Here is a 13,621-nt window from a genome sequence, read left to right as displayed (position 1 = left end):
TATTAAATCTAAAATATATAAAAGACACGACGTTTCGATCTCACCCTAGAGATCATCGTCAGGTTTGAGAAATAGACTAAAAACAGGGGTATATATACAGAGGAGGACAGGTTAATTGATCAATTGGTGAGTGAGTAAATAATTAGTGTTTGGCAAGGCATGAAGTAATATACTTAGAAAGAAGGGAATTATGCGGAGAAAAGCCATTATTTAAATTGGTACTAATATCTGAGTGACGAGTAATTAGGGCAGACACAACTATGTGGCGTTTAGTGTAATTGCTGAAAGTATAAATAATTTCGGCTTTATCAAAATTAAAACGATGACCAGTGTTCCAAACGTGATTGGCTACGCCACTAGCCGGTTTTTGATTTATTATATCCTCTTTGTGTTCCAAAATTCGAGTTTTTAAATCACGACCAGTTTCTCCAAAGTAAATTTTATCACAGCCAAAACAAGGAATTTTGTAAACTCCGCAGTCCAAAGGTTTAGATTGATTGTTTTTAACCAAAGTCTTACTAATTTTGTTTTCATTCGTGAAAATGATTTGTTTATCCAATCAAGGGAGAGAGTGACGAAACTTTTCCAAAACAGGTACATACGGAACTACAATGAACTCTGAAATGTGTTTTTTATTTTCTGGAGGTTTAGAATTGAAGAAAGTACGTTTAGCCTTAGAAATAGCGATTTTCAAAATGTGATCAGGGTAAGCCAATTTTCTAAGAGAGTTGGATATGTGGTCAAATTCAGCCGAAAGGAAGGTTTCATCGCAGATCCGTAGTGCACGGAGAAAGAGGCCTTGAGCGAGACCAATTTGATTGATTTGGCGTGGCAGTAAACGAAAAGAAGTGAAGGTATGCCTCGGCGTTGATAGGTTTACGGTAGACTGAGAAAATCAAATGAGAAAATTTATTGTGAATTAGAACATCTAAAAACGGAATTTGGTCATTTTGTTCCCATTCAAAAGTGAATTTCAAAGATGGATATTGGGAGTTGATGAAGATCAAAATTATCAGAAACTAAGCTCAGAATGCAGTCATCAACATATCTCATCCAAAAGTTAGGTTTAGAGCCAACGTACTTAGGGAGAATTTCGGATTGAAAGTGTTCAAGGAAAAGATTAGCCAAAATCGGGGATAATGGGTTACCCATAGCGAAACCGAAAATTTGTTCATAGAATTTGTCTTGGAATTGGAAATATAAATTGGTTGTACAGAGTTCCAAAAGTTCAAGTAAACATTCTACAGGAATTGGGAGATCAAGATTGGAGTCCGGGAGCTTTCTTCTTAAGAAATTGAGAGTTGGTTGCAATGGTATATTAGTGAACAAGGAAACAGCGTCGAAAGATATAAATTTTTGTCCATTAGGTTTGAGATTTTTGAGTTTGTCTAAAAGATCCATTTTGTGCCGAATGTGAGAATCAGAAAAAGTACCCAAAGCCGGGGAGAGTACTTTAGCCAGATATTTGGAGAGCCGATATGATGGAGAATTGATATTAGAAATGATCGGTCAAATCAGATCAACCATTTTCCAATGAAGCAGCATCTCATCTAAGACATTACATTTTAGAAGCAAAAGAAACTACAAACTCCAATTTCTATAAAATGCGACAAGCAGACCAGACATGGTTACGTCAAAATGTCTGGACTGCGCAATAGTGTATACCAGCGCCACCTGTTGAATAAGTAACGACGAGAAAATCTGAATAAGGAACAAGTAACGTTCCTAATCGGGAGATGAATTCTCAATAAGTAACGGATGAACCGGTGACGAAGTTGAACCGGTAATGACGAGGAAATCTGAATAAGGAACAAGGAACAAGTTACTTGTCCTTTGTTCTTTATTGGGAGATGAATTCTCAATAAGTAACGGATGAACCAGTGACGAAGTTGAACCGGTAAAGGCAAAAATTGAAATAAGGAACAAGGAACAAGTTACTTCACTGAACTTCACTGGGGTGCCCGGAGGATGTCCCTTTTTACACCGAAAAAATGACGTCACTTGATGTCGTTGGTTCGAAGTTCATCGGGACATCGTAGAACACACTGAAATGCGGCAGCGCATCAACTGAAACCCGGCAGCTTTGGAAGAGGGTTATTTCTGGATGAAATTGATTTCCTACAAGGATTTTGATTAACCCGCAGATTCCAAGTGCGTGTCTTGATTTCAGTCGATCCCTCGGTTAGATCACCGGGGTTCTAAATGTAATTTTTCGGCATTTCAAGCAAATCAGCGTCAGGAATATCGCAGTTATCGAACAAGCGTTACTGATATTCGCACATAAATAACAGAGTTCAAGAAATATATGAAATAGTGGAAAAAATGCGTTGGGTGAAAATGAACTTTTTATTACAGGAAAAAATAATCCGTTTCACCCAATTCGTAGTGTCGCTGTGTATTTCAAGGCATCAGTGTTTACTTTTGCAGTTATGGCTTATATACGGAACGTACTTTTCGTAACATATCCAACGCGACATGGTTAGAATTGTCGAACACGCTGTGTTAAGTAGAGTATCAATGAAAATGCACGGGACGGGCCGCTTTTCAAACTGCGTGGGATGATTAGTCTGGGGGTTGTTGTACGGACGATGAGCCGGGAAGCCTCTGTTCGTCAGCATTCTTCTCAAATTAGTATAAAATAAACCGATAGTTGACACCGTGATATATGGCTTCGCGGAAAGTCCAACGTCAGTCTACGTCTCTGGATCAAGAGATCGGATACCGTTATTTCGAAATATTTTCCTTATTAGACAGTCCACGATGTACTGTACGTCAACATTATTATCAGTATCTAGAACGACAAAATTTAATCGTTAACCCACGACACCTAATGGCGTGACGAGCACTCAGTGATACGATACCAGTATCAAAATTCGTTCATTTTCAATGAACTTTGAACTGAATTCTTAGGCTTCCGAACGCATGTGTCATCACAGGACCCACTAAATATACATTTTTTCTGATATGAATATATTTCAAAAAGTTTAAATCCCGGCAAGAAACAAATTTTCATTTCTATTTATTTCCATATTACATTTTATTATGCTGCTAGGCAGAAAGCCCGTTATTGCTGCTTTGTAGCTATATGCATAACTATTATTTCGATGCAAACTTTATGCCCATTTTGAGATACCCCTCTTCATCGTTGGAAGTATACCAACCTGGATTTTAAATCAGCGTCAGATGTATACACCAACTTAAATATATACGCCTGAATTTCAAACGTGTTTTGTATATTCGTCGGTCCGTAAGATAAGCCAGTGATCTGAGCAGACATCGCTGATGACACGAGTACATTTTTCTATTGAAATACATTGTATATGTATATGTCTCACTTTATAAGATGGATCTAAAATCTACTGTTGCACATTATCTTAGATACCAGGTAATCATTTTATCATAACATTTGATATTGTCTTAGTGTGTCTTTTCCTGAAATAAATCAGACGTCTAGCACAATTCAAAATTGTATCTCTTGCTGCATTTTTGAAGTGTTTGTTTGTAAAACAGTACACGAAGAAATTAGCACATGAATCCAATACGGTCGAGCCTATGCCAATCTTTCGCAGTACCATAGATGTTTCGACGTAACTAAGGCCTGTAATTGTGAAGAGTTCAATGTTTTTAATATTCAAATATAGTCTTTCGAAAAAAGTGAACGATTCGAAGAATATGTATGCCAGGACGATAGCAAATGCCATCCGAAGTATTTTCTTTTCTCTGACTTTCGATTTACCTAGGCTTCCAGGATTGTTCATCATTTTCTGTCGAAAGGTGTCATTAGCTAATAAGCTACTTAGTAGAATGAAGTTTACTAGAACAAGCAATATCATTGGCACGAGAACAGATAAAACACTTGTTCCAACCGTATCAGTTATAGAGAACGACCAACTTCCTCTAATAGTGTCGAAAAGGCTGTTTTCCTGGATAATAAGTGACAAACGACGGACGAATGTAACGAGGCTCTGACTTTTATCGCACCTCACGCTTTTGAGATAGTTGGTAGGAACTATAATCGGCCAGAATAGCAAGAACGAAAAGAGCACCATACATGCGAGAACGACGTTGATAGTTTTCCGCGTCCAGAATATGCGCGATTTTAATGGGAAAACAACGACTATTAGTCTATCGACGCTCAAGATTACGACAGACCAATTTCTGGTAAACTGACAGATGTAAAATGTGACGTGAAATAATGAGATAAACTCCCAGCCGTAGTACCAGTCGTCGCGTCGGATTATCACATCGCCGAGGACGTTATAAATGTGCAATGTTCGTAGAGGAAACAACAGGAAAACTGATCCCGAATAGAGAATATCGAAAATGGCTAATATATTAACTAGATAGTAGGCGGGACTATTTAGTTTGGCGAGGATTAGAAACGTGAATACGTTGAGCGTAATGCCGAAGATGGAGACGGGCCCATAGAAACCTAAGTAAATGAAGACACTAAACTGAAGGTCCCATCTGATTGGGAGACGACGCCACTGGTCGCATTGGGAAATATCCGTCACATTCATCGTTATTAGTCTTAATGCTTACATTAAATCACCGACCGCGTGTTGCAACTAACCAAGCGGAATCTACAAATTCCTTAAGTAAATTGCAAAAGATTCTAAAATTATTTAATGGCTTTTCCACGAGCAAGCGCGTGTATTTTTATGTGTATTCTTTTTCCATTCCCCAATCAAAGGGGACTACGGACTGGAAACTGCAGCAGTGCTATTTTTACCATAGGCAGCAACATAACTACGAATCAATAATCTGCTAGTAACACAAATATCCCATCACAAATTTACTTGAAACTTAGGTGAAGTGTCCAAATGCCCCACAGAGATTTGGGTACTTCTAAAGTACGAAACTACGAAATTGAAAAATATTCATGGGGTATTCATGGCATGTTACGCATACGTAAGTGTAACCTATACCTGGTTTTGTGATTGGAATAATACTAACTGAATTACACTCGAATATAACCGACCGTGAAATGAACAGAATAGAGTAGAATACGTAGTGTCTCTCTAACCAAAAAGAGGCGAGCATTTATACAATGAAATTTAATTTGATACACAGAAACTTGATTTAAGGAACTTAGAAGAAACAAAATGCATAGAATATAATAATCATACCGATAACATAATACACGTAATTTACTTAAGTAATTTGAGGCAGACGTTTACAAATCTAAGTCGAGATGATAAACAATATCCGTGAGTGAATAATATCCGAACAAGTGATCTGAACAAGCGGGCGTGAACATTATAACTGACGTCAGGAATTTCAAGCTTGAAAGTGGGGTAGCTAATCACGTCTACGAAACCTGCCACAATTTTGATTTTGATAATGCCTCCACAATTTGTTTCCTGTCCCGATAAAACCAAACGACACATTATGGAATCATGCTCTGATAATTGAAATTTTGAAAACTGTGTGAAATTGAATAACGTTTTTCCGCCATAACTTATTGATCTCAAAATGTATCTCTTCGCTTGTACCCCCTTTATGTTAATTTCTCCCTTCTAGCCTGCCTTTCTTTCGCTTGGTTGTTTCCCTCATTTGGACACTTCACCTCACTCACTCACTCACTCACTCACTCACTCACTCACTCACTCACTCACTCACTCACTCACTCACTCACTCACTCACTCACTCACTCACTCACTCACTCACTCACTCACTCACTTATTAAGCCTTAAGATGTTTCTGCCCTTTGTTTTGTTCGATTTGAAAGAGTGTTAGGTCTACGGGAGAGCATTTCGAAGTTCGTTTAATTTGGAATAATCTATAAGAAAATGAAATTCATCGCCGATTTTATCAAGATTACAATGTTTACGAAGACGTTCATTTCTAACGATATCTAGATTGTTAAGTTAGTTGGCATCAACGTAATTCTATTGCTCCCGATCCTGAATTCAGCGAGAGGGTGTCTTAGGATGTATGCCCCTCGTGGCAAGAAATAATCATGTCGGGCCTGGATTGCCTTTTAGCAGGTACATGTGTATCCATTTTCTTCTTTTTCCCACGATTTGTAGGTGGCGCTACAGAAGAACCGCTAGATTTACAACTTCTAATACATGTACATAAATTAACTAACTTTTATTCAGATTTTCAAACAGTTGATTTTTTCACCATTACATAGCTAATTAGCTGATAATAGTTCATCGATCATATACTTTGACCAGGTAGCAGGGCCGTCGGAACAGCCCGTCGTTCTCTGTACTAGGTGGTTGGCTCACGACTTCTCACGCTTCTGTGAATGAGACCGTGAAATGGCCCCAAAACGCATCTCCATCGATTGAATTTTCAAAATTTTTCTAGGGGAGGGCCCCCAGACCACCCTTCAGAAATAAGCCTCGCCACTAAAAAATTCCTTCCGACGGCTCTGGGTAGGCCTACCTACTGGTAGTAGACTGGTAAGCCCTCACGTCGATTTTGTGTTAGGTACTGTGCAGTTTAAGAGTTGGATTGCCGTTTGATAATTGTGTTTCGTGATTTTTGTGTATATGAGTTGGATTAATTAACTTTGTTTTTTGTATGGATGTATCAGAATACGGAACGTTACTGGTATTAAGTCTACACATTTTTATATGGTAGTTTAATGCTTTGGTAATCATTTGGAGGATCACATCGAGCATTTCTCTATACCGCCATTCTCGTTAAAAACGCCAAAATTAGCCAGGTCCCGATGGTGGCATTATAACGTGGTTTGACTGTGCTTTGCATTTATTTGACTTGACTGCAAATTACAAGACTACCTGCTTACAAATTTCGACAAATTGCATCATTTGAACATTCGAGCCTGGTGGAGAGAACCTATCTATCTGCGCGACTTATCTATGGACTGAGATGATTCAGCTCCCTCGAAAAAAAGATAACAAACGATAATTTTATCATTTGACAACGGTATAAACATTTTTATTGATACATGTAGTACATGAACCTGATGTGTTTCATTTAACAATAATGGAAAAATACCTGGCTGATTAAGAAGCTAGGAGAACTACTGTTGTTTATGTTAATAAATGTCGGTGATCTTCCTTTACTCTTTATCAGATATATCGCTTCATAATAGACGAGGGTTGTAGTAATTGATTATAGAAGTATTGCGAGGATTAGAATTATAAAGTAATGAATGACTAATATAAGAACTTTTTAAATCTATTTACAAATAATTCAAAATCCATTTGCAATACAATTAGTCAAAGGATTCCAACATGGAGATGATAAAGGTGACAATAAGAACCAATACGTAGACGACTTCTGTCCCATGCGCTTGACAGTTGAACCTCCATCAGCGTCTAAACGGTCAGTCGCTGTATATAATTACCAATGTAATTTGCTCTATGAATATTCCTTTGATCGTAATGAAAACGAGGGATAAATCAAACGACTATTATCAATTAGGTGATTACCGTAGTTAAAGCATGGACTATGGTTTCAGCTAGTTCTGTTTTAGATTTGAAAGTTCACTCACATGCATTATGCTAGGGAGATCTCCCTGATTTCAAACTTGTGACATAAAAGCATGGCAATAGCCACCAAGCATTATAAGTAAGACACATCATAAGTAAACAACTACTCACTTGACATTTCAATGTGGAAGAAGCCCGATTTTTCATTCTCGAATATACAATCTAAACTAAAGAACCGAGACCCTGTGCTAACCTGGTCTTTCATTCTTTAAGGTTGTTGAATTATTACTAATTGTTCAGTAAGAAATATGCTCAGAGAATAAAGTTATCGGCAATAATTTTGAAAGGTTTTTATCATTTATTTCTAAATATAACCAAAGTTGTTGGAACACATCTTGGTAAAATTGACTTTTAATTTCTTAATTTGCAAGTCCAGGTTAGCAGAAATGTGCATTTGCATCTCAAATCTATGTGCATACATAATCATAAATTACAATAATAGGACAGACTCTTCAAAACAATAACAGACCTGGGGATTAACAGTTACAAAGATCTTAATATCAATACATTATTTCTAGCTTGAGTGATTATTTTCACTGTTGCGTAACAGGTAAAACAGAAAACTTGTTTATAGATCCTTCGAAGTTAGAATGGACCAAATAAAAGCATGAACATCTTTAACGAAAGAAGTTCCTCAACCATTCTGGCTTATTATTGGACCTAATTTTTTTCCATATAGATGTTTACATCTTTTAACTAACCAAACAGCAGTGGGTATTCATAGCTACTAACAGCTGTCCAGGGACACCATGCCCACTTGGTGAAATGCTCGAAAATCTGACAGTTTTTATATTCAGCACTCCTTAATGATTACACAGTATCAATCATAGAACTTTGTCATGAGCTAGAATTTTGCCATTGATTGTGATTACAAAATATGCCTAGGTAACTAAATAAATGGAAAACTGCATATAATTCGAGCCAAAAATGACCTTTTTAGCCATAAAAGATAACAGAATGGCCATCTTGTTTCCAATTGACCCATTCTTCCTTATGATGATGGGCCCTAGGGGGAATACATATACATGTACATAAGGACAATATATCTAAAAACAATGGCTGCCAATTGGCCATATTGATTCTGAGCAGGCCAGTGTTTGGGCTGCAGATGTGTCTAAAGTAGATACATGCATAAACCAAATATTGAAACAATCCATTGAAGCATCTTCAAAACTTTTCAAAATCACTGGATTCCGTCTACGTATGGATGAAAAAGTATATGCAATAGGCCACTGGGGCTTAAGTCCCAAGTGGACTAAAAATGAAAGACTACTATAATAATAAAAATTTCATAATAACAAAACATTCTAAGTTATACACAAACATTTTGAAATCATTTCACAGCCCATCAAATCAGGCAAGCAGATGCACAATGGGTTAATTCATTTACCAAACCCAATACACCTTTAACGTGTAAATTTCTTATAACCCTTCTGTTAATAGTAAACATCTTAAATCAGGGTAATTTTGTACGTTGTGAATGAAATAGTGAATCGCTGATACAGATCGAGCTCAATACCAACATTCATAATTTCTACATCTGCTGCCTACAGCCACCGGGCAAGGCATGCTTAATCAAACATATATCTGAGGATTTGTCCAAGATTGCAACATAAAGAGTTAGTCAGAAACTAAACATACGGCCAAAATTTCATTATTGTCGAATTATGATATTTCTAACTGCAGTGTGATTGTGTGTACTATATATGAATGTTCAGAGTATCAGAACCTGAATACCAGTGTTGGCAGAAACATTTAAATGTACATCAAATGGATATATCAAACTGGTTCAAATTGGCTCATCATTCATTTTCAAGAACCTACAAATCTTGCATGACATCTGCCATTTGCTTATTAAGTATGCACACAATAAAGTAACTGTGTATACCAGAAAGTTGATTTTGAATTGCAGGTTAGATGATCTGCAAAATCTTGGCAATTCAGTGTGGAACAAGCTGTGTTGAAGAAATATCTATTTGTTTAAATGTGCATTGAAAGTAAAACGGAAAATATCATCCATTTTAACCACAAATATCTAGTTTTAACAAGAAATTCATGCCTTTCAACACTTATTTTGTTTTATCGCCATGATAAAATGTCTTTGGTTTATTCAAATGGATATTTCTCTTTTTTATTCATGGCCGAAATCACCCATCAAAGAGACTCACAGATTTGGAAATAAAGATATTGCATGACACGGCATATGTTTTCTATAGACACGGAAGGTTTGACTTCATGAGTTTATAAATTTTGGTCTTCACAACAGGGTTTTAAGGTAATAAGGGAGACCTCTTTCTAAATCTGTATATTCCTACAATAATTTTACACAATACCCCGACTATACTCTAATTTTGGCTGCTATACACGCACAAGTCAAAATTCAATCAATGATCATTTGTATTTTTACTCGCGAATGAGAAAAACTTGTGTGTATTCACATTGTAGCATAATCTCACCCTGGAGTAATCATTGAATGATTCAATGATTACTCCAAGATCTCACTAACATACACAATGGTTAGACACAATAATCTTTGAATTTTTGAAAAACCTTAACTTAGACAGATTGTTTAATGTTCTGAAAAAAAACTCATCAAACGAGGTTGGGGGGAACGAGGAATAATATTCAAGTCTATTTCAAGAGTTGCCAGAAGCTATTTGCAATTTAGAGTCCAATTGTTTAGATTTAAGAAATAGCAGTACCTGTTATAATGTGCAATAATAGTGGCGTTCACACAAGATTCGTTCACACAAGATTCTGAGGTTACGAAGTATCGTACTTGTGTGCTGCTGAATTTGCCAGAAGTGCGAGTTGCGTTCACACATGATTTGGTGCTTAGTAAGCCAGCTTTAGTCATACGAATATCGAGAGGGTTTTCAAGTAATATACTATCTTTGTTTTCTTCTATTCTAAATCCATTCCTTCTCTCTGGCATTCCAAATGGCAGTTTGAATTGCCAATTTGGTGTAAAACTATCATTACAAATGTAGCTAATGTGAGCGAAATATGTTCGTCACCAATATATTGTTAAAAGTGTGTGTCAAATAATGCGACTATAACTGCATATCTCGGCTTATTTTAGTGGCTTCATAAACGGGAGTAAAAAATGATTAATTCATCAAGCCCGTGGACACTCATCTCCCTGGTTGAGTGTAATGTACAACAATACAAAGCTTGCTAAGCGCCAAATTTGGGTTCACACTACTGAAAATATGTGGCCAGCTCAGTACAGGTTTCCGTGCTTACTAATTCTGGTATTTCTGTACAGTTCTCAAAAAGCCATGGATAGGCCTCAGGAATTTTTACCATGTGAACGCTTAGTACTATTACTGAAATCCTTGTGTGAACACCACTTATATTTGACATACAACTTGTTTTCCGCCAGAGGTCCAACTTGACAGGCCTTTCATGGGTTCAGAAGGGATGCCACACATGATGAAGAAAATGTTATCATTATCATTATTAAGAATAGAACAAACTTCCACTAATTATGGGTGAATAAATTACAGGTACATGTTTGATGATGGACAGAGGTTCAGAAGTGAACGAATTATAAAACTATGAGGATTTCAGTATGACCAGTACTATCTTAAATCCCATAGATATTTATTGTATTTACAACAAGAGACATGTAATACGTTGTCCCTTATCACGATACACTTTACATGACTTTTAGCCCGTACCCAGATATTTTGTAAGAGAAAGCGTAACACATCGCTTGTTTCCAACTCGAGCATTTACATAATATACATTCATATATTCAAGCTTCCACTTCTCATAATAAGAGAATGTACATATATAGAAATATATAAAGTAATTGATAAAAACGCACATGACTAGAATAATTCAAATATTTATAAATATTTATGACTAGGGTCACACACCACCTGTTGCACACTCAATTCAGTTGCTCTTATTTTTCAACAAACGCACACACTTTCATAGAATAGGATAAAACACAAGTTGGATATAGCAGTGTGAAATGACAATGCCAGGGTGTTTTTCTAGTTCATGATCATGTACAAGTATAGTGTAAGTACCGGTACCTTATAGTATAGACTGCTAGAAGAAATGATACACCCTATTCCAGGAACTATAAACTTATTCTAGGAATTCAAAATTCTAACGAAGTTTGATTGAATAAATTCGCATGCACAATAGTTTTTCATATTTTTGAACATTCGTTTGAGGTTAATGTGAATTGTCCTCTGTGGTGAAAATCGGGCATATTGCTGTTTTCTCGTGTTTGATATATTTCAAAGTATCTATTACTCTGACCATTCTTTCACAGATATAAAGGCTTAGCTCTACAATTGCATATTGATACATAGAATTAATTATACCACATTCAAAATATAAATACACTAGAATAGATTTGGATATCACAGTCTCCTAAGAATTGTCAGAATCTCAAATATGCATGTAAGGAATTGTTGATGAGAACATGAACAGTTTTGTTACTATATGAAGGGGTCACTCATATGAAACAAAATTCATAACTGCCAAAACTTAATGCTGTACGATCTTTAAGATTCTTAAGAAAGATGACTTTTCTGTGAATATGCGCAGTAGCTCCTGGCTATCATCATTGAAAAAGTGCCCTATAATGGACTTGTTTGAATTTCATCATTAAAAAAACTTTTTGTTTGAATTATCCAAAAACAACAATTGATTGTCAAAATGTAGATGAATTTCTTAGCTGAATGCTTGCAGAAACATTCTTTTGCGGTGGACATATTTTGGCCTGAAACCCCTATAAATTTGGTGGACCATATCATGAAACTTTGTCCACAACACCTCATCACTGATAGGGTTTTGTTCTGTTGAACCAGTCAACCACCACCATGTAACAATTCTTACACAATCGACAACTATCATGAAAAAGTAGCCCTTCACTTCAGTATTGAACAACATAATATACATGTAGCCAACAAAATATATGTTAAGCATTCAAAACTACATGGAGCTTATAATTTCCCCAAAAAATGTATCTTACTTTTTCATAATAATAATAATAATCCATTGTCAGCTTAGGCTTATATACATATTAAGTCCACTGGCCAATGTTAGATAGTTACCCTGATAATGCCTGGAAACTCTAACACTTAAAATACATTAGAATAATATGATTGATATTATGATATTATCATTTTTGATTACCTATGTGTGTTTGAGCACCTTTCTAAAATCAAAAATTTCAATGCAAAGTAATTTGTATGTGCAACACAAACATTTTTTGATTATTTGCTATTTTATTAGTTCCTTCCTAAACTGTATACTGCAAAGTAGCCTCTACGTATTTGAAAAGAATAAGACGATCTCAAACATGATATGAAGATAATTCTTTATATGATCTTATTGAAACTGAATAGTTTTTGACTTGCACTTGGCAATTTTCTTCTTAGCAATCTATTATACAAACTCTGGAAGCTCATTTCCAGACAATAGTCTAAAATGTAATTTTTTGGTGGGCTCCGAAGTTGTCCTATGGCTGAGATTGAGATGATAAGATTTAAAATGAACAATATTATTGCTAATCTATTTGAAATGCCATACATCTAAAAATGACTTGACCAAAGTCAACATATTCAGACATATGAATGCATCAGGGTAGGTAATGTAAATTAGTATTTACATGAACTATTATGATTTACTTACTATACGGTACATAGAATTATTAAGACACTAATTGGAGGGAAATAAAAAACAGAATATTTCTTTTCACGCTCATAAAAATAGACCGCGAAAAATATCACGTTAACAAGAGAAGGACTTTTATGATTAACAATTCTCAAGTTTAGAATCACAGAAACTAACACTAGATAGGGAATATGCTCAGACTAAGTGTTTTTTGTAAATATCACACACAGGGGATATATAATGAGAGATAAATATAGATTCAGGGTGATTTGATGCAAGAATGACATAATTTACAAGATTGTCTTCAAACCATTCATCGATTCGCAATTTCATAGATTCTTGTCCTCGAAGAAGATCCACCACGCAGAAAACCAAACACGCAGCTACTTGCATTATATAGGACATAAGAATGATCAACTTCCCGCAAACTCCGAAGTTTGAAAAGTTTTAATGTTCATTCTCAATGTAATCACATTCAGAAAAAGAGATTCTTCAGTAAATGGTGTATA

This window comes from Tubulanus polymorphus, chromosome 3, assembly GCF_964204645.1.
Source record: "Tubulanus polymorphus chromosome 3, tnTubPoly1.2, whole genome shotgun sequence".
Taxonomy (NCBI): Eukaryota; Metazoa; Nemertea; class Palaeonemertea; order Tubulaniformes; family Tubulanidae; genus Tubulanus; species Tubulanus polymorphus.
This window is presented reverse-complemented; position numbering follows the sequence as displayed.